Source organism: Aquarana catesbeiana, linkage group LG03, assembly GCF_042186555.1.
Source record: "Aquarana catesbeiana isolate 2022-GZ linkage group LG03, ASM4218655v1, whole genome shotgun sequence".
Taxonomy (NCBI): Eukaryota; Metazoa; Chordata; class Amphibia; order Anura; family Ranidae; genus Aquarana; species Aquarana catesbeiana.
In genome coordinates this window covers 118,295,703-118,316,056 of record NC_133326.1, presented here as the reverse complement: position 1 = coordinate 118,316,056, position 20,354 = coordinate 118,295,703, and the positions used below count along the sequence as shown (strand labels likewise).

The window sequence follows — 20,354 nt, the reverse complement described above, 5'->3', positions numbered from 1 at the left end:
GGGACAGACAGGCTCCAGGGATAGTGTCCTCAATCCGTGGACATCTGGTCACCCTATACTACAAGCACAAAGTATTAGGTTCACATCTGTGCATCTATGCGTTCTTTATGTGTTTTGCCTTTTTTTGGGAAGTGTTGATGTTGCTAGAAGGCGGTGGCTATTGTCATGCAGGTAAACGCACAAAAAATGCATGTACATGCATTTTTGATGCACTTCCATTGAAGTCTATTGGGCAAAAAAACGCACTATGCTGCATGTAAAAAAGTCCCTGCATCTTTTAAAAAAACACATTGCAGGAAACTGCATAGATGTAAACAGGAACCATAGGAAACAAGGTAAAATGGATTGTAGTCTGTTTCTATGGATCTGCAAACGCACTAAAAATGCATAGATGTGAACCTAGACTTAGAGGGTGTTGGGTCCTAGACTGCAAGGGTGCTGTTCGTCCAATGTAAGCAGAGAAGGTTAACATGTTAACTGCTGATATTTGGTCATTTCAGTTACTCCTCACTTTATTACAATATTCTTATTATCAAAAAGACTAAGAATTCTTATTTAGAAGAAAACCAAAGACAATAATGTATGATAAGCATAATACTACAAAAGCAGCTTTTATACACATTATCATGGGCTCCTTGCTAATGTTCAGTAACTTAAAGTCACGGACTGTATTGTGTTGCATGGCTGGTTGGATCCACATGTCACAAAGGGGGACATTTATTAAACAAAGGGACTTGGTTAGAAGTAAATCTGGCAGCCTCTTATTTAGGGCTCATTCACACTATCAGTGGTGACCAGGGGCGTAACTACCACCATAGCGACCCATGCGGGCGCTATGGGGCCCGCAGCCGAGTGGGGCCCAGTGAGGATAAGAGCACCGCCGGCACAGTCTCCCAGCCAGGGGAAGAGAGAGGAAAGGAAGAGGCGAGCTGTCCGTATCAGCAGAGAGCTGAATTGCCCGATGGAAGAGCTTTCATTAGAGCTTCCAGTGTTCCCGGGGCTCACGTCACATAGCTCCACCTTTTGGCCCGGTGCCTTTGATAGACAGAACGCTGATCCAATACGGGACGTGTGACGTCATCAAAGGCGTCGGGCCAAGAGGTGGGGCTATGTGATGATGAGCCCCGGGAAGACAGGAAATTCAAATGAAAGCTATTACAGCGGGCAATCCCGCTCTCTGCTGATCCGGGTGGCTTGCCTCTTCCTCTGCATAGGTGGGGCTGTATGGGGCACAGGCAGACCAGGCTGTATTGGGCACAGGTCACGCTGTATTGGGCACAGGTCACGCTGTATGGGGCACAGGTCACGCTGTATTGGGCACAGGTCACGCTGTATTGGGCACAGGTCACGCTGCATTGGGCACAGGTCACGCTGTATGTGGCACAGGTCATGCTGCATTGACACTAGGGCAGCTGTGGGGGGGGGCTGTTTGCAGGGGGGCCCCATACAACATTTTGCTATTTCTAGTTACGCCCCTGGTGGTGACCTGCATTTTTCTGCACTGGATAAACACAGGTCACTACTAGGGTGCATAAGAAACAATTGTTTTCTATGTGCCCCGTCCACAATGCAACGCTGGTGTGATGTGCGATGTACTGGATAGCACAAATTACCACTACACATTTGAGCAACACACCACACTGCGGTGTAGTGACATGAAGGAAGCATCACTATGTGACACTTCAAATTAAATAGAATTTAAAAAAAGATATGCAGTGCAGTGAAATGCTCATCACCCTGCTCCTCTGCAGCGGGCACAGCACTAGCCTGCATGATAAAATCTTGTGTTTAAGGGATTAAGACAGAGGGGTGAGAGAGAAGGGGATGAGAGAGGGGGGCTATCACCCCCATACTACACCAGGAGGTTCCCCCCCCCCCAAAAAAAACTAGACTGGACTCTCACCTTCCCGCAGCCCGCCGGCTCCTTTTCACCAGCTTTGCGTAGCAAGGCTAGCGAGGCCAGATCACAGCTTGGGACTTCAACCTCCTGCTTCCGCTTTGCTCCCTTGTCACTGAACGGTCAGTCCACGGCCACCCCTGGTGTCACCTGGGTCTGGACCGCACCCCTGCAACCCCATAGCAACACCACTGCTTGTAGTGACCCTTCTGCCTGGGGGTGGTGCTGCCACCCTGAAAAATGCTACCCAAGGCAAACGCCTTGTTTGCCTCACGGTAGATATGCCCCTGCACGTAGCTGCCAAACTGGGAGCAGCGGCTGTTTCTGGCAGCCCCAGCCACCTTCTGCCATCTCATCCCAAGCCCCCTCCTCTCTCAAAATTGCAGACTGCTTTTTAATTTTTAGTTCTTTAATCTTTTTTGGAGAATCCTTCTTGCACTCCCTACAGCCATTCAAAGTGCAGAATTTACACAGGATTTCTCAACTCAGAAAATCAGGGGGTAGAGAGCTGAAGTTACATCAGTGAGGAGAGCTCTGAGAGCTGATTGGAGGAGAGGGACACTCCCCTCCCCCTTCCCACAACACACAGGAACAGAGCTGAGGCTGTCAATCAGCTGGAGCTCCCTCCCCGGTCACCATTTTTCTCTTGGTGTCAGGAAAACTTGTCAGAAGTGACTCTTAGTGCACACCAGGATATGCTTAGTTCATATTTCATGTCTGAGGTTTACAACCACTTTGAGTAAACTGATCTCACAATCTATCTCACTGTAAAATAATGCATTTGGGTGGCAAAAATATGAATGCAATCATATACAATATATATGCAATATACACTGGGGGGAGAACCTCTGGGGGAATCTAGGCTGTAAAAGGACCTGGGTGTCCTAGTAGATGATAGACTCAGCAATGGCATGCAAAGCAAACAGAATATTGGCATGCATTAAAAAGGGGATTAACTCCAGAGATAAAACAATAATTCTCCCGCTCTACAAGACTCTGGTCTAGCCGCACCTGGAGTATGCTGTCCAATTCTAGGCACCAGTCCTCAGGAAGGATGTACTGGAAATGGAGAGAGTACAAAGAAGGGAAACTAAGCTAATAAAGGGTCTGGAGGATATTAGTTATGAGGAAAGGTTGTGAGCACTGAAGTTAGATCCCTTTCACACTCGGGCTCTTTGCAGGCCCTACAGCGCTAAAAATAGCGCCTGCAAAGCGCCCTGAAAGAGCCGCTCCTGTCTCTTCCTTTCACACTGGAGTGGTGTGCTGGCAGGACAGTAAAAAAAGTCCTGCTAGCAGCATCTTTGGATCGGTGTGTATACCGCTCCTCCACCACTCCTGCCCATTGAAATCAATGTGGCAGCGCGGCTATACCGCTGGCATAGCGCTGCTGCAGCAGTGCTTTGCGGTGGTTTTAACCCTTTCTCGGCCGCTAGCGGGGGGGGGGTTAAAAGCACCCCGCTAGCAGCCGAATACCTCTGCAAATACGACAGTAAAGCGCCGCTAAAAATTGTGGTGCTTTACCGCCGACGCCGCCCCCGCCCCAGTGTGAAAGGGGCCTTATTCTCTCTGGAGAAGAGACGCTTGAGAGTGGATATGATTTCAATTTATAAATACCATACTGGTGACCCCACAATAGGGATAAAACTTTTTCGCAGAAGGGAGTTTAACAAGACATGTGGCCACTCATTAAGATTAGAAGAAAAGAGGTTTAACCTTAAACTACGTAGAGTGTTCTTTACTGTAAGAGCGGCAAGGATGTGGAATTCCCTTCCACAGGCGGTGGTCTCAGCGGGGAGCATCGATAGTTTCAAAAAACTATTAGATAATCACCTGAATGACCACAACATACAGGGATATTCATGGTAATACTGACATATAATCACACACATAGGTTGGACTTGATGGACTTTTTTCAACCTCACCTATTATGTAACAATGTAACTATGCTTAGCATTGACTTTCTATTTGACATCATTGATAAATGTCCTGCATTGGGTGAATGGTGACACATACAGACTAAGCTTTCTGTCTGGGCCAAAGCCACAAAGAACACACGGTTGAACGGCTATTACAATAGAAGAATGGCCATCAATTCACGCACTTTTTCACAGTTATTCTTTAAGATATAGGCAGGGAAATCAGTGGTCCTATACAAATGTATAAGTCCAGTTTTTTTCAGCTATGTCTGGACTTGGGTATGAATTGCTTTTATTTATTGAATATTCCAACCTGTAATGAATGGTGAGTAGAACATAAGTACATCATAGTTCACATTCCTTAGATTGATACAGTGCTGGATCTTATATCGCCAGCTGCAATATTCAGTGCACTGACAGCTGTCTGTGGAGTTTATAGAGGAAACACTGAGCTGTTAATCCCGGGACAGAATAGGAAAAGACGAAAAACGTTTCTGCACGGAGAACTGTGTTTTACACAAGAATTATAAGAGATGATGCTAAAATACAAAATAACTTGAGACCAAAATTTAGACCAAACAGAATTTTGACATGTGGCTTTATTTACTAAACTTATATACGCTAATCTAAGGACAGCAATTAGAAATCGACGTCCATCATCCTTATTACACAAGCCCCCAAGAATGATAATGAACTTACCTTGGGCCTTTCTCTCTTTGTTGGTGCTTCTGGACCCATGCCACCACGTTCTTCATCTTCATTCTGCTTGCGTTCTACATTAGACATAAACAGGGAGGTTTTATTATCCCGTCCCCTAATTTTGCCATTGAACGGCGAAAAAACAGGGGGTGGGGTAACGATCCCCCCTCTTCTACAATCAGCCAGGCAGGCCAACTAGAGGTTAAGGAAGCGTGGGACTGGCATCTGCAAGGGAATATAAGCGTAGGGTGTTAGTTAGAGGTCTTCTTTAAACAATTGAAACCTGATCTGAGATTGATTGCGATGGGGCGCTTCGCTGCTTTTTGAGTTGTTCGTAAAGCTCAATGATTTTCTCCTAACTGAACCATAACTGAGTTATATACACTTCTTCATATCCTTCGATCATAAGAGTAGTTATATACACTTCTTCATATCCTTCGATCATTAAAGTAGTTATATACACCTCTTTATAGCCTTCTATCATTAGAGTAGTTATATACACTTCTTCATATCCTTCGATCATTAAAGTAGTTATATACACCTCTTTATAGCCTTCGATCATTAGAGTAGTTATATACAATTCTTTATATCCTTCGATCATTAGAGCAGTTATATACAATTCTTTATATCCTTCGATCATTAGAGTAGTTATACACACTTCTTCATATCTTTCGATCATTAAAGTAGTTATATACAATTCTTTATATCCTTCGATCATTAGAGTAGTTATATACAATTCTTTATATCCTTCAATCATTAGAGTAGTTATACACACTTCTTCATATCCTTCGATCATAAGAGAACTTATATACAATTCTTCATATCCTTCGATCATTAGAGTAATTATATACACCTCTTTCTATCCTTCGATCATTAGAGTGACATCCACATTCAGGTGTACTCTACAATGGTTGAGGGATCTAAAAAGAAGCAGATGAGACTGGAGGTATGTCAGGAAGTTGGTAATGCTGCTGATGTAGTGTTCTTAGTCCTACCACCACCCACACCCCCCTTTCCTTGGATAATATCCACTACCTCCTTGCTGCGCGGGGTGTAAAGTTCTACCCCCTCCCACTGAACTTTGCCTGCTCTGTCTGGGCACTCTCCCCCACCTCCTCATCTCAGATAAAGCACCCCCCTCCATAACTTCCAGTCTAGAGGAGTGAATAGAGCCTGCTCACATTTTCACGATTCAGATCACAGGTGTTTCTGCTGCTCTGCATTGTCCGGGAGGGCCACAGCTTCCAGCAGTCAAGGTTGGTCTTTGCATGGGGGGGACTGACAGGTGGATTTCTATTCTAGGCAGGCTGGGTTCATCCTGTGCTGCAGTGTACAGTGGGGTAAGGGGGATGTCTGTAGTATAGGGATCAGCGGTGACAGGCTGTCAGGATCAGTGCATTCTAGAATCAGGCACAGGTGACAACGTCTAAACGCACACAAAAGTTGTGTTGTTTTGTGTCACTTAGGAAAAATATAATGTAAGATAGTATAGCACTATGTTATGATTCAGAACTATAGACAGGCACATTGGGGGCCATACAATTAGGCACTTGCGACACACTTTTGTGATGTGTATGTAGGCGAACACCCCATGGCATGTACATACAATTTAATTAGTTCTTATTTGCAACACTTTTAGGGCTCATTTAGGCTTGTAGTTCAGATGTGTTTCTGCATATGTGTTTTTATGCGTCTCATGTGATTTTGATGCATTTTCAATGTGTTCCAGTGCGTTTTTCACCTCTTGTTTCCTTTTTGTTTGTCTTTTGTTTTTTGCTATAATGCGTTTTGGTGCGTTTTTGATGCGGTGTCAATGTGTTCTGCATGTAATGTGAACTAGTGCGTTTTTCCCCCCTTGTTCTAAAGTTTCCTCTTTTTTTTTTGCTGTAAGGGCCAGTTCACACCAGATGCAGTTCAGTGCGCTTTTTTCCTGCACTAAAAATGCATGCACAGTGTTTTCCATGTACTCCATGCAGGTGTGAACAAGAGCCATTGGAATACATAGAAAACCCTGTGCATGCATTTTTAGTGCAGAAGAAAAGCGCACGGAATTGCACAAAACTGCATCTGTTGTGAACTGGCCCTTTTTGCATTTTTTATGTGTTCCGGTGCATTTTTGATGCATTTTGCCACATTCCAGTGTAGTTCCTTGCAACAAAAAAAGTTCTACTTTTGTTGATTGTACTGGAATGCACTGCAGTAGTGTGAACATTACTATTGAACTCCATGTAACCTACTGTCCAATCCATGATGCAGCAATGGAATGCACGTGATGTGAACCAGTGCGTTTTTCCCCTCTTGTTTTTTTGTTTTTTTTTAAAAGCTTCCTTTTTTGACTGTAATGCATTCTGGTGCTTTTTTTTAAATGTGCATTCATCGTGCAATACTGCTGGCAAGCGTGATCCATTCAAGCGAAAAAGGAAACTCCGCAACCGCGTGCAATGTATGTGGTTGCGGAGCATTGGTGCAGCATTTACTGGGTTAAGCAGGTAGTGTGGAGGCATCATTATGCCTCCTAACTGCCTGTTAAACGCCTCTGAAAAGCAATCTAAAGGTGTACATTTAAACGCACCCTTACTGTATAACGCTATCGTTGCGCCGCATTCATAAAGAACTACAGACATATCAGTGATGAGCAAAGTGGAGGTAAATACGAGCTTTTCTATGTTGGAGCAAATCTATGATTGTGTCAGATGTGTCACTATTGGGGTTGATTTACTAAAGGCAAATAGACTGTGCACTTTGCAAAGTGCAATTGGTCCAGAGCTTAGTAAATGAGCAGAAGCTCCGCTGACTTCCATCATCCAATCACATGCAAGCAAAAATGTATTTTCTTAGCATGTGATTGGGTATTCTTTGCAAAGGGAAACTTTAACTCATTTACTAAACTCTGGAGCAACTGTTCTTTCAGTGTGCAACAGCACTTTGCAAAGTGCACAGTCTATTTGCCTTTAGTAAATCAACCTCAATATGTTGAATATTTGCAGCAAAAATTGTTATGTTCCTCTGAAACTGATATTTGATGTTTCTATCACTCTCCCAATTTCTCAAAAATAGCTTCTCTGCCTGTAAAGCTCGGCCACTTCGCAGGAGAAATGCACAGGACAGTTCTAGAGATTTGTGACAGATTTCTATACACCTTAGCGACATGTACATGAATAATCTGTCACAAGTTCTGTCATTTGTTGCACTACCGCAAGGCAGACCTCTAAGGAGTATCTACTTGATATCTACTTTATCTAATTGATAAATTCCAGGGATTGTTGGGAATAAATATATTTCCCATGTACTTTTGATTCCACCTGTAGCAGACAAGCCATATGCAATGAAGGTGTCATGTGACCTATAAAGTCTGCTGAGAAATAATGGAGAAACAAAGTCTTTAAAGGGAATCTGTAAACAAACAGGAACGCGGCTGGAGTCGTAGCAATTCATTAATTAGCTAAAGTACATGTTTGTGCTGAGTCTGGAAGAACATGGATTAATAGTTACAATAAACAGGATTCTCCCTGGGTACGGCCATATTGAATAATGAGCTCCTTACTCTTTGAAAATGCCTGGTATTGTGTAGGAGATTTAAAGAAAAAGAGCAAACTGTGATTTTCCACTGCTGGCTACTCGGCAATAGCAGGCACGCTGCAACCGGTTTATTTTATCATTGTTTTTATTGAACAATCAGAAATCTCTGCAGCTTGGTGCAGTGATAACCGAGATGATAGGATTCAAAAGGGATGTCCCCAGACATTGTCGCTATATCCTCATGGAATTCTGGGATCTGGCTTGCCATGGTTTTTAAATGGATGCAAAAAATGTGCTATTTTTTATTGAAGAAGATAGTCTTTTCTCTCTTTTTTTATTTTGCAGGTTCACTTTTTATGAAGTCTAGAGACATCCTCTGGGAAAAGGGGGTCATTTCTGCAGCTAAATTCCAGTATCATATAACACAATGGGGTTATTTACTAAAGGCAAATCCACTTTGCACTACAAGTGCACTTGGAAGTGGAGTCGCTTTAGATCTGAGGGGAAGATCTGAAATAAGGGGAAGCTCTGCTGATTTTATCATCCAATCAGGTACAAGCAAAAATGCTGTTTTTTTTATTTTCCTTGCATGTCCCCCTCAGATCTACAGCGACATTACTTCCAAGTGCACTTGTAGTGCAAAGTGGATATGCCTTTAGTAAATAACCCCCAGAGTTATCCCCATATATTAGAGACTGGCCATAGTCAGGTGATTAGTCAGCCCGGGCTGCTGTGACCGGCCAGATGTGGCAGTGCACCCAAAGAGCCATAGTCACCCCATCCTTTCCTATTCTCCATAGAAGAGGCAAGATTTGGTGCTGTCTCTGAGGGCTCATTCACACTGGGAGGTGCGTTCAATGTTCCTGCGTGTTCCAGGGCATCACAATTTAGGGCAGCCCATTTGTTTAAAAAAAGTGCACACACAATTTTTTCAATCGCGCCGTACCCAAAAGCGTGGTGCGGCAGTACCATGCGTTTTGGCAGGCGCAAACGCATATTTGTTTTCTAGATGCACGGGGATGCCATTAAGATTGAATTACTCCTGCATATGTTTGCAAATAGGGCATGTGTTTTTGTGTGGTGTGGGAAAACACACAATTTTGCACGCATTCCCGCACCGCTCCAGGTGTGAACAAGCCCCATAGAGATTTTTCACGTTGGAAAATATCTGCTTGTGTTAACAAGTACTCCTAATATTTACAGACAGCAAGTTAGAGAAACCCTATATAGCCCGATCTTCATGCATTTCTGATCCCGTTCAATAGATATGAGAACGTGATTAGAACCAGGTCGTGTGCGGCCACGATAATACGCTTGTGTGGTACATTCTGTGATAACAAGGAAACAAAGTGCATTGTAACTTTATTCTGCCGATAACTTTTACAGGTCTTTGCTATTATATTTTTAGCCAGCTGTGTTATTTATTAACCGCTCCAAATTGTCTTGTCTATTAACATGTTATGATGCGTTATCTCTAGTGGTGATGATATCTGCTATTCACAGATAAGTAGAGCATTGGTAGAAACCATGTTGTGTGAGTGGATTACACAACCTCCTACTACCATACAATGAATAGAGGATCCAACTGTTTCCCAAAGATCATACTCCGAAGGGCTTATTCATGCGGAAATATCCAAAATGCGTCCACATAATTGGTATGATCCTATTGGCGGTTTTGGCAGAAAGATCATACTGTTTTTTTGTATGCATGTAACATTTGTGCAATGTTTACATGAGAACAGTGTCCAGTGTACAGGGATTCTATTGGCCGACATATCGATATCAACAATCTGTAAATATAGGGTGGCACTGACTGATCTGAATGAGTCATTGATGCACCAGCACCACTGATTACACATTGTTCATATTGATGTCGGCCTGGAGCAGTAATGGCGGCCAATAGGGTCCATGTACGCTGTAGGCATATAAATGTTAGAATAAATGTTTGTAAGCGTACAGCGTATATTACGGCCAAAATTACGGCTCTGTGCCATGTGTCTTATTTTTTTTTTTAAGCTGCTAAATGCAACTTTGTGAATGGGCCTTAGACTAGTAAACAGATGCAAACACATGCACAAAACTACATACTATGCACAGTGTATATTAGGGATCAACCGATATAGTTTTTTCGGTGCCGATACGATACCGATATTTCGGTCACCTCTCAGGCCGATAGCCAATATTGTGTGCCAATTTGTACGCCTTTTTTTTTTTTGTTTTTTGTTATCACTGTTATTGCTGTCATAAGGAATATAGACATAAATCTCTTTTTTTAACATAATCACATTTTTTAACATAGTCGCATTGTTTGATACATTTATCGCACCATTTTGAATATGCTTTATTTGTTCATGATATGTCCCTCATATGCCTGCTGTGCTTTTCTCTTCCTTTTCTCCATGTGTTTTTAATTGTTTTGATTGCTCTCATTAGGATGCACCCGCCCCATTTGGAGTGCTTACTCTGTTATAAATATCAGTTTTTAAATCAAACATGTATGCTTTGATGAAGGCTTGTTAGCCGAAACGCGTCAGCATAGCCTGTACCCATGTAACCAAATAAAGGACTTTTATTCAAGAGCATCCGAGTCGCCAGCCATTTTCTGAATCAAGTACTGCATTTTGGGGCCTGAACGTCCTGGCTAGATCACCGGTTCGCAGTTCATAGATCACCATATTGACAGTGGAGCTGGGGTATCATTTTACTTCTCCCTTGTGACAGTAACAGGCAGTGACAGGTACTCTTTATGGAGGGGTCGGGGGTCTATAAGACCCCAAACCCCTTCTCTGCACTTGAAAGTATTCAAAACGTCAAGATCGCCATTTTTGAATACTTTATGTTTTTTAAAACTGGCGCCTTTAAGATGCCAGTAATCCAGGAAGTGATGTCATGACGTCGCTTCCGGGTTACTGGATCCGAAACCCGAACGAAGCATCAGCTTTGTTCGGGTCTTCAGCCAGCTGGCGTATGTGCTCAAGGCTTATCTCAAGGCACCCCATTCTAAAATGTAAAAATGTAAAAAATGAAATGAATAGTTTTACATACTGCAAGAACATCCATGCACATAGAACACTCAACGTTTAGGGGGTTTATTTTTCCGAAGCATTTACACCTTTGCAAACTGGTCCTGACTAGGATTGCAATGTTTCTCCCTCAGTTTCTCTCCCTCGTTTAGCTAATGTGACCCCAAGTGCTGATGGAGAAGGGCATGGTAGGGGGCAAACAAGGATGCTGTACAGGTGCCCAACCTCTTCCTTATAAACTGATGAAGTCGTTGGTTGTTAGGGCATTGGCAGCTAGAAAGCTGTAATGGTCCACAATGAAAACTTGTGGCTTTGTGTAACTAAAAGGCATGTTTGATCCAGCCGCTGGCTTGTATGCAACTTTTTTGGGCAATGCTTGCCCTGAAGAAACCTGAAGGCACACCAAAATGCCTGGGCACCCTGGTTGAAAAAGGCTGCTTTAAGCAGTGCTGTTGATTGTGTTATCAGGAGACAAAGTAGACTTGTTGTCTATTGTTATATGCTTAGTCTATATTAGAGGCTAAGATGGTTATTTAATGTGTATTTAAAGCCAAAAAAAAAAAAAAATCAGTTAAAAGAAATCTGTGGTCACAGCATACACTTTCATTTGATAACATTAGCATTGTAACAATACAAACACTAGTGTAGCAATAACTCTCGGTGGAGCTGCTGGTTTAAACGGGCTTGTTACCTTCACTCTCGACACCTCTGTTTCACCGGCACCGGGTCTAGGGTTCCGTTGAGTTTACCTCTGGACGATATAAGCACCAAACACTTGAGTAGATTTTTCAATGCTTTAATAGAAAGATTAAGGGAAGTAGCAGGAAAGAGGCAGTAGGAAAGCTGCAGGGAAGCTCAAATACCTTTCTGTTGTATTTCTTCAAAACATTCTTTGTAATTGAACACTTGTAATTGAATAGTCCCCCTTTCGTAGGATTCAATCTTTGCCCGCCTGGATAGACATCTCTCACTTGCCTAGCAGCCAGCACGTAGCACGATCAAAAGTCTCTGCCACAGACTTATCTGGAATAATACCCGTACGATCCTCTGCCACAGGATGTATTGGTTTGTGGTGAAAGACAGATACAGTACTTGAACCTTTAAGCCAACCCGGCAGTACTATGCAGTAAGATTACTTCGGAATGCGTCCTCCGACCGAGTCACCAGGCCCCTCTCCAGACCAGCACTCTGAATGATCCTTCCTTACTCAGGAAAGACAGCTCAGAACCATTCCTCCGCTGCTGTGGTAGGCCCCAGATAGGCTTCTGGGCCCACCCACACGCCGCAGCGACGCGGGCCTCCGGAACGGAGGACCACAAGGTGGTATTCCTAATGCATCCCTGTCGGCCAGGAGGGCCAGCAGATGGCTGAAAAACGAACCCTAAAACATGGCGTCTGTCCCATAAATACCCTCTCCCAGAATGCAACTCGGAGGACCACCTCCACCGAGTTATCTCCGGGAAAGAGGAACACTCATTCGCTTTAACACGTTGCTTTTCCAACACCTGCCGACAGTGACAACGACACCCACCGGCTCAATGCGGAACTGCATGCAACGTCAGCCAAGCTGGAACAGAGGCAAATCTAACTTCCTATAACAAGCTACCCACTAAATTTACCTATCAGCGGTAGATAAAATCTACCATCGCTACATACTCCCCCCAGTACAATAGACGTTGTCCTCAAGGTCTGTCACAAAACAATAACTCCCAAGCCTGAGAGTAGGTATTTGAGCTTAAAACTTGGATTTAGATAAAGAAGAAAGAAAGACAGTAGAAAGACATTTTAAGATTAACATTTGTAATACATTATGTTCACATCCGCAAACAAAACCATCCTATGACTGTACACAACCTCACTAGCTTGATAGGGGATCAAACAGCTTGATAGGGGATCAAAAGGTTCCTGAAAAAAAACAACCTATTAAACATACACACAACCTATACTGTTTCAGGAGCAAAGTCTCATTTGGAAAAATGAAACTCTCTTCCCATTATCTATATCAGATTAATCTTTAGGAGTCCATCCATATATACACGTAAAAGCCAGTAAATTAGAATATTTTGAAAAACTTGATTTATTTCAGTAATTGCATTCAAAAGGTGTAACTTGTACATTATATTTATTCATTGCACACAGACTGATGCATTCAAATGTTTATTTCATTTAATTTTGATGATTTGAAGTGGCAACAAATGAAAATCCAAAATTCCGTGTGTCACAAAATTAGAATATTGTGTAAGGGTTAAATTTTGAAGACACCTGGTGCCACAAACTAATCAGCTGATTAACTCAAAACACCTGCAAAGGGCTTTAAATGGTCTCTCAGTCCAGTTCTGAAGCCTACACAAACATGGGGAAGACTTCAGATTTGACAGCTGTCCAAAAGGCGACCATCGACACATTGCACAAGGAGGGAAAGACACAAAAGGTTATTGCTGAAGAGGCTGGCTGTTCTCAGAGCTCTGTGTCCAAACACATTAATAGAGAGGCAAAGGGAAGGAAAAACTGTGGTCAGAAAAAGTGTACAAGCGATAGGGATCACCGCGCCCTAGTCAAGATTGTGAAAAAAAACCCATTCAAAAATGTGGGGGAGATTCACAAGGAGTGGACAGCTGCTGGAGTCAGTGCTTCAAGATCCACCACCAAGAGACGCTTGAAAGACATGGGTTTCAACTGCCGCATACCTCGTGTCAAGCCACTGTTGACCAAGAAACAGCGCAAAAACCGTCTCACCTGGGCTAAGGAAAAAAAGAGCTGGACTGCTGCTGAGTGGTCCAAAGTCATGTTTTCTGACGAAAGCAAATTTTGCATTTCCTTTGGTAATCGAGGTCCCAGAGTCTGGAGGAAGACAGGAGAGGCACAGGATCCACGTTGCCTGAAGTCTAGTGTAAAGTTTCCACCATCAGTGATGGTTTGGGGTGCCATGTCATCTGCTGGTGTCGGTCCACTCTGTTTCCTGAGATCCAGGGTCAACGCAGCCGTCTACCAGCAAGTTTTAGAGCACTTCATGCTTCCTGCTGCTGACCTGCTCTATGGAGATTTCAGGTTCCAACAGGACTTGGCGCCTGCACACAGCGCAAAATCTACCCGTGCCTGGTTTACGGACCATGGTATTTCTGTTCTAAATTGGCCAGCCAACTCCCCTGACCTTAGCCCCATAGAAAATCTGTGGGGTATTGTGAAAAGGAAGATGCAGAATGCCAGACCCAACAACGCAGAAGAGTTGAAGGCCACTATCAGAGCAACCTGGGCTCTCATAACACCTGAGCAGTGCCAGAAACTCATCGACTCCATGCCACGCCGCATTAATGCAGTAATTGAGGCAAAAGGAGCTCCAACCAAGTATTGAGTATTGTACATGCTCATATTTTTCATTTTCATACTTTTCAGTTGGCCAACATTTCTAAAAAATCCCTTTTTTGTATTAGCCTTAAGTAATATTCTAATTTTGTGACACACGGAATTTTGGATTTTCATTTGTTGCCACTTCAAATCATCAAAATTAAATGAAATAAACATTTGAATGCATCAGTCTGTGTGCAATGAATAAATATAATGTACAAGTTACACCTTTTGAATGCAATTACTGAAATAAATCAAGTTTTTCAAAATATTCTAATTTACTGGCTTTTACCTGTATATACACAATTTTTTTCTTAAATGAAGAAAATCCGGCTAGCAAAAAGAAGTTCTTGGATTTAAAATACTGAGATAAGTATTCAGATCTTGACCACGTAGATCTCTATGCACTAACACTAACTAACTGACTCAAAGTTCTTTTGTCCATAATTACCAATAAAACCGGGAATCTGGCAATGTCAGTGTCTTTCCCAGTTTATCCACTGTAGTGATGAAATACACAACGTCATCTTTTCCGGGTCTGCAAATGACCACTTTGTCAGCATGAATGTGCCGACCATAATTCCAGTGCATAAAACATCCACTGTAACGTTCATCCATAGCAACAGAACAACCAGTTTTCCGGAAAGGCTTAGGCACAGACAAATAGTTCCAAACAGCTTCACTGTACCAAAGCTCCCGGTTAGCTTCAATCACTTGCATTATGTCCTGAGGGACATATGGGAACTCCAAACCATACTCTGTAGCGACACGCTTGTTTAACATTCTCTGCAAACGTGCAAGTTTCGGTAAGGATCTATTTTTCTCCATACCAGGAGGCACACACGAATCCAATGATTTGCTCACCATAGACCCAGCCGGTGTCTGAAGTGAACTAGTAACTTTTGACAATGTCTCATTTGCAGTGCTGTATGGCTCCACACAGGGTGGCGTTTTCCCAGAACTCAGGGCTGTCCATTCAGGGAAAGTCATGGCAGAGGCGACATCCTCACCTTGGGCCCATAATACCAATTGTGACATAGTCTCAAACAGGTCATCATCACCAGAGAGATCCGACATGGATTCTATCTCCGAATCTCCCAGTTCTTCTGCTGGCAGATATTTATTTACAGTCCCAAATACATTCCCCAACAATTGCTCACCCGTTCCTGACGTGGATTTTTTTGGATCCGGTTCCAGTAGTCTCTGGGATAGGCCTCAACCACGGCCGCGGGAAGCCTTCACATATCCCGACTTCTTCTGGACAGGTACAACAGGGATCGGTGTAGTGGACGCGGAAATCAAAGTAATGTCCACTGATGAATCGGTAACAGCAGTGTCTCTCTCCGCAACACTCTCGGTAGCAACAGGCAAAGTCACGGCCTGCCGTTCTCTCTCAGCAGGAGTAGCAGCTTCTACCATGGCGACACCTGTAGCCCAGTCCATACGATAAGCACGGGGCGACATGGTAGGTTGCTCCACCACAAACAAATATTCTCCACATTGCGGGCAGCGACCAAATGGACGGAGATGCACGGCCAGTCCCTCACATTTGTGGCAAATCATGCCCAGCCCTTCAATATCTCCAATGGTGTAGAGAACAAACCTCCCCTGCGGCTTCAGACGAATACCGGTATCTGTAAGCAGGGTTCCGGTCAACACAGCACTCGACACGGTGCTCGCTGGGAACATTATTGGTCCCACAATTGACTGTATCGCCGAAAAAGACATGGCCGCACTCTGATCTTCTCAGCACGATCACGAGGCCTCTCTTCTTCTCTGCCGCCAAACACACACACGCATCCCACGCGGTATCAAGTAGGGTAGGCTCCTCCCACTTGTTCTTCTGATCATGTAGCTCCCGGGCTTTTACTGGCGCCCGCCGCCTACGCACTCAGAAATAAAGTCCTGCAACTTTTAACCTCTTCCTCTCCTGAGAAAAATGACAAAGTCCAGCTCTCACCGTAAACTCCCGGTAAAACACCTCTCTAGGTTGTGAGAATTGATGGCTAACAAATCCTGGACAATTAAGGGAAGTAGCAGGAAAGAGGCAGTAGGAAAGCTGCAGTGAAGCTCAAATACCTTTCTGTTTTATTTCTTCAGAACATTCTTTGTAATCGAACACTTGTAATTGAATAGTCCCCCTTTCGTAGGATTCAATCTTTGCCCGCCTGGATAGACATCTCTCACTTGCCTAGCAGCCAGCACGTAGCATGAACAAAAGTCTCTGCCACAGAATTATCTGGAATAAAACCCGTACGATCCTCTGCCACAGGATGTATTGGTTTGTGATGAAAGACAGATACAGTACTTAAACCTTTAAGCCAACCCGGCAGTACTATACTGTAAGATTACTTCGGAATGCGTCCTCCGACCGAGTCACCAGGCCCCTCTCCAGACCAGCACTCTGCGTGATCCTTCCATGACGGGTCCTCCCCTGAGATCTTCCCGGTTGTCCAGCTTCTTTACTCAGGAAAGACAGCTCAGAACCATTCCTCCGCTGCTGTGGTAGGCCCCAGACAGGCTTCTGGGCCCACCCACACGCCGCAGCGACGCGGGCCTCCGGAACGGAGGACCACGAGGTGGTATTCCTAATGCATCCCTGTCGGCCAGGAGGGCCAGCAGGTGGCTGAAAAACGAACCCTAAAACATGGCGTCTTTCCCATAAATACCCTCTCCCAGAATGCTACTCGGAGGACAACCTCCACCGAGTTATTTCTGGGAAAGAGGAGCACTCATTCGCTTTAACACGTTGCTTTTCCAACACCTGCCGACAGTGACAACGACACCCACCGGCACAATGCGGAACTGCATGCAACGTCAGCCAAGCTGGAACAGAGGCAAATCTAACTTCCTATAACAAGCGATCCACTAAATTTACCTATCAGCGGTAGATAAAATCTACCAGCGCTACACTAGTTATATCTCATAATTCTATATAAGCTTACTTGAAAAATCTCCTTTCATGTTGTCGTTGCTGCCTGTCTTCTGTCCATTTCTTCTTCCTGGAATCCCTACATGCTTTGCAGCTTCTCCTCTGCTGTTTACGTTCAATTTCTAAGGACTACATATCCCATGGTACCTTGCTGTCTACAAGAAGAGCTTCCTGTACTGACTCCGCCTCCTGAAGCTCCTCCTCTCAGCAACTAGATCAGAAGACAGGCTCTGTGAAACGTGTGACATAGCAATGCCTATTCAAATGCCATAGTGACTACGTGTCACAGCAGTCAAGGAAGTAAATGTATGGGGATCTTCAGAAAGTAAGATTCCTCACTCCCACAGCTGCCTGTTACAAACGGGCAGGGATGCTCATGCCATCATTGACGCCTCCCTCCCAACTTTCTGAGATGGGAATGAGGGACACCTATTAGCAAAAATGTGTAGGCATAGGTCAGATCCTCTGCTACGCCCCCTTAAAGGAGAATTGTCCAAGAAAATTGATTGGTTAAACCCAAAAGTGCTTTTTTTACCACTACTATTACTTTATATTGGCTTTTAGAATTTACAAATGCAGCAATTTACAAATTGGACAAAAGGTTTATCACTGTAAAACACTTTTTAAAAGATAAGTAAAGCATTTTATATGCAACTATATACAGTAGATCAGACCAAAATGAAGGACAAATGAGGAAGGACAGAGGGACTTTGTTGCAAATCAGGGACAGTCCCTCGAAATCAGAGACAGTGGGGAGCTGTGAGTGACCTAATATGGCCACATGTTACGTGCAGCTGCAGGGGGGAATCTCCCGCTCACAGCTCATTGGCCCAGCAATAAAGTTAACTTTGGCTGGGACCCTGTTAAGGAACAGGAATTGAGAGGAAATCTTCCAATGGGTACATTTATTGCAGTAAAAGCAGCCTAATAGGGGATTTCTCTTGCTTCTGTCTTTGAAACAGAAAGGGAAATGAAAACTTTCAAATGAGACAACAGAAAGAAACAAAACTTGCAAGAGGTTTAACCACTTAAGGACCGAGCCTCGTTTTGAGATTTGGTGTTTACAAGTTAAAATCATTTTTTGTTGCTAGAAAAAAACCCCCATACATTATATATATATTTTTTCAGGTACCTTAGAGAATAAAATGGCAGTCGTTGCAATACTTTGTCACACCGTATTTGTTCAGCGGTCTCACAAGCGCAATTGTTTCAGAAAATAAACACTTTTTTTAATTAAAAAATAAGACAGCAGTAAAGGTGGCCCAATTTTTTTTATGTTATGAAAGATAATGTTATACTGAGTAAATTGATACCCAACATGTCATGCTTCAAAATTGCGCCCGCTCGTGGAATGACAAGAAACTTTGACCCTTAAAAATCTCCATAGAGACGTTTTAAAATGTCTACAGGTTACCAGTTTTGAGTTACAGAGGAAGTCTAGGGCTAGAATTATTGCTCTCGCTCTAACGATCGCAGTGATACCCCACATGTGTGGTTTAAACACCATTTTCATATGCCGGCGCAACTTAAGTATGCCGTTCGCTTCTGCACGCGAGCTCGGTGGGACGGGGCACTTTAACATTTTTTTTTTCTTATTTATTTTACTTTTCATTTTTTATTTTTACACTGACTTTTTAAAAAAAAAAATTAGGTCATGTTTATTCCTATTACAAGGAATGTAAAAGGGAAGAAGAGAAGGGGGGGAGAGAAGGAAGGAGGGAGAGGAGGAAGGAGAAAAGGAAAGAAAGAAAAAAAGAAAGAGAAGGAAGGAGAGAAAGAAAGAAGGAGGGGAGAGAAGGAGAGAGAGAAGGAAAGAGAGTAGGAGGGAGGCCAAATCGTGACTGCTGGCAACTATGCAATGTACGGAGGTCAGCAGGTTGTAGGGCAGTGTACGGAGGTCAGCAGGTTGTAGGGCAGTGTACGGAGGTCAGCAGGTTGTAGGGCAGTGTACGGAGGTCAGCAGGTTGTAGGGCAGTGTACGGAGGTCAGCAGGTTGTAGGGCAGTGTACGGAGGTCAGCAGGTTGTAGGGCAGTGTATGGAGGTCAGCAGGTGGTAGGGCAGTGTACGGAGGTCAGCAGGTGGTAGGGCAGTGTATGGAGGTCAGCAGGTTGTAGGGCAGTGTACGGAGGTCAGCAGGTTGTAGGGCAGTGTACGGAGGTCACCAGGTTGTAGGGCAGTGTACGGAGGCCCATGCATCTAAAAACACAGCGCATTTTGCGGATACTGCAGGGAAATCACATGGTGCAAAAGCACCATGCGATTTCAAGGACACTGCGTTTTTAAAATGCTGCATGCACTTTTTTCTGGTTGTAGGGCAGTGTACGGAGGCCAGCAGGTTGCGGGGCAGTGTACGGAGGTCGGCAAATTGGAGGGCAGTGTTTGAAGGACAGCAGGTTGTAGGGCAGTGTACGGAGGCCAGCAGGTTGCGGGGCAGTGTACGAAGGCCAGCAGGTTGCAGGGTAGTGTACGGAGGTCAGCAGGTGGTAGGGCAGTGTACGGAGGTCAGCAGGTTGTAGGGCAGTGTACGGAGGTCAGCAGGTGGTAGGGTAGTGTACGGAGGTCAGCAGGTGGTAGGGCAGTGTACGGAGGTCAGCAGGTTGTAGGGCAGTCTACGGAGGTCAGCAGGTTGTAGGGCAGTGTACAGAGGTCAGCAGGTTGTAGGGCAGTGTACGGAGGTCAGCAGGTTGTAGGGCAGTGTACGGAGGTCAGCAGGTTGTAGGGCAGTGTACGGAGGTCAGCAGGTTGTAGGGCAGTGTACGGAGGTCAGCAGGTTGTAGGGCAGTGTACGGAGGTCAGCAGGTGGTAGGGCAGTGTACGGAGGTCAGCAGGTTGTAGGGCAGTGTACGGAGGTCAGCAGGTTGTAGGGCAGTGTACGGAGGTCAGCAGGTTGTAGGGCAGTGTACGGAGGTCAGCAGGTTGTAGGGCAGTGTACGGAGGTCAGCAGGTGGTAGGGCAGTGTACGGAGGTCAGCAGGTTGTAGGGCAGTGTACGGAGGTCAGCAGGTTGTAGGGCAGTGTACGGA

General features: G+C 44.3%; 1 protein-coding gene across 1 annotated transcript in view; it reads left to right on the top strand.

The window, feature by feature from the left end:
* The first annotated feature begins 5,605 nt into the window (after positions 1-5,605).
* The window catches only part of STRA6 (signaling receptor and transporter of retinol STRA6), a 99,972-nt gene continuing 85,223 nt past the window's right edge, over positions 5,606-20,354 (top strand). Inside the window, exon 1 of the mRNA XM_073619069.1 lies at positions 5,606-5,768. The gene's annotated coding sequence lies outside the window, so the exon portion shown is untranslated. The remainder of the gene's footprint in view (positions 5,769-20,354) is intronic.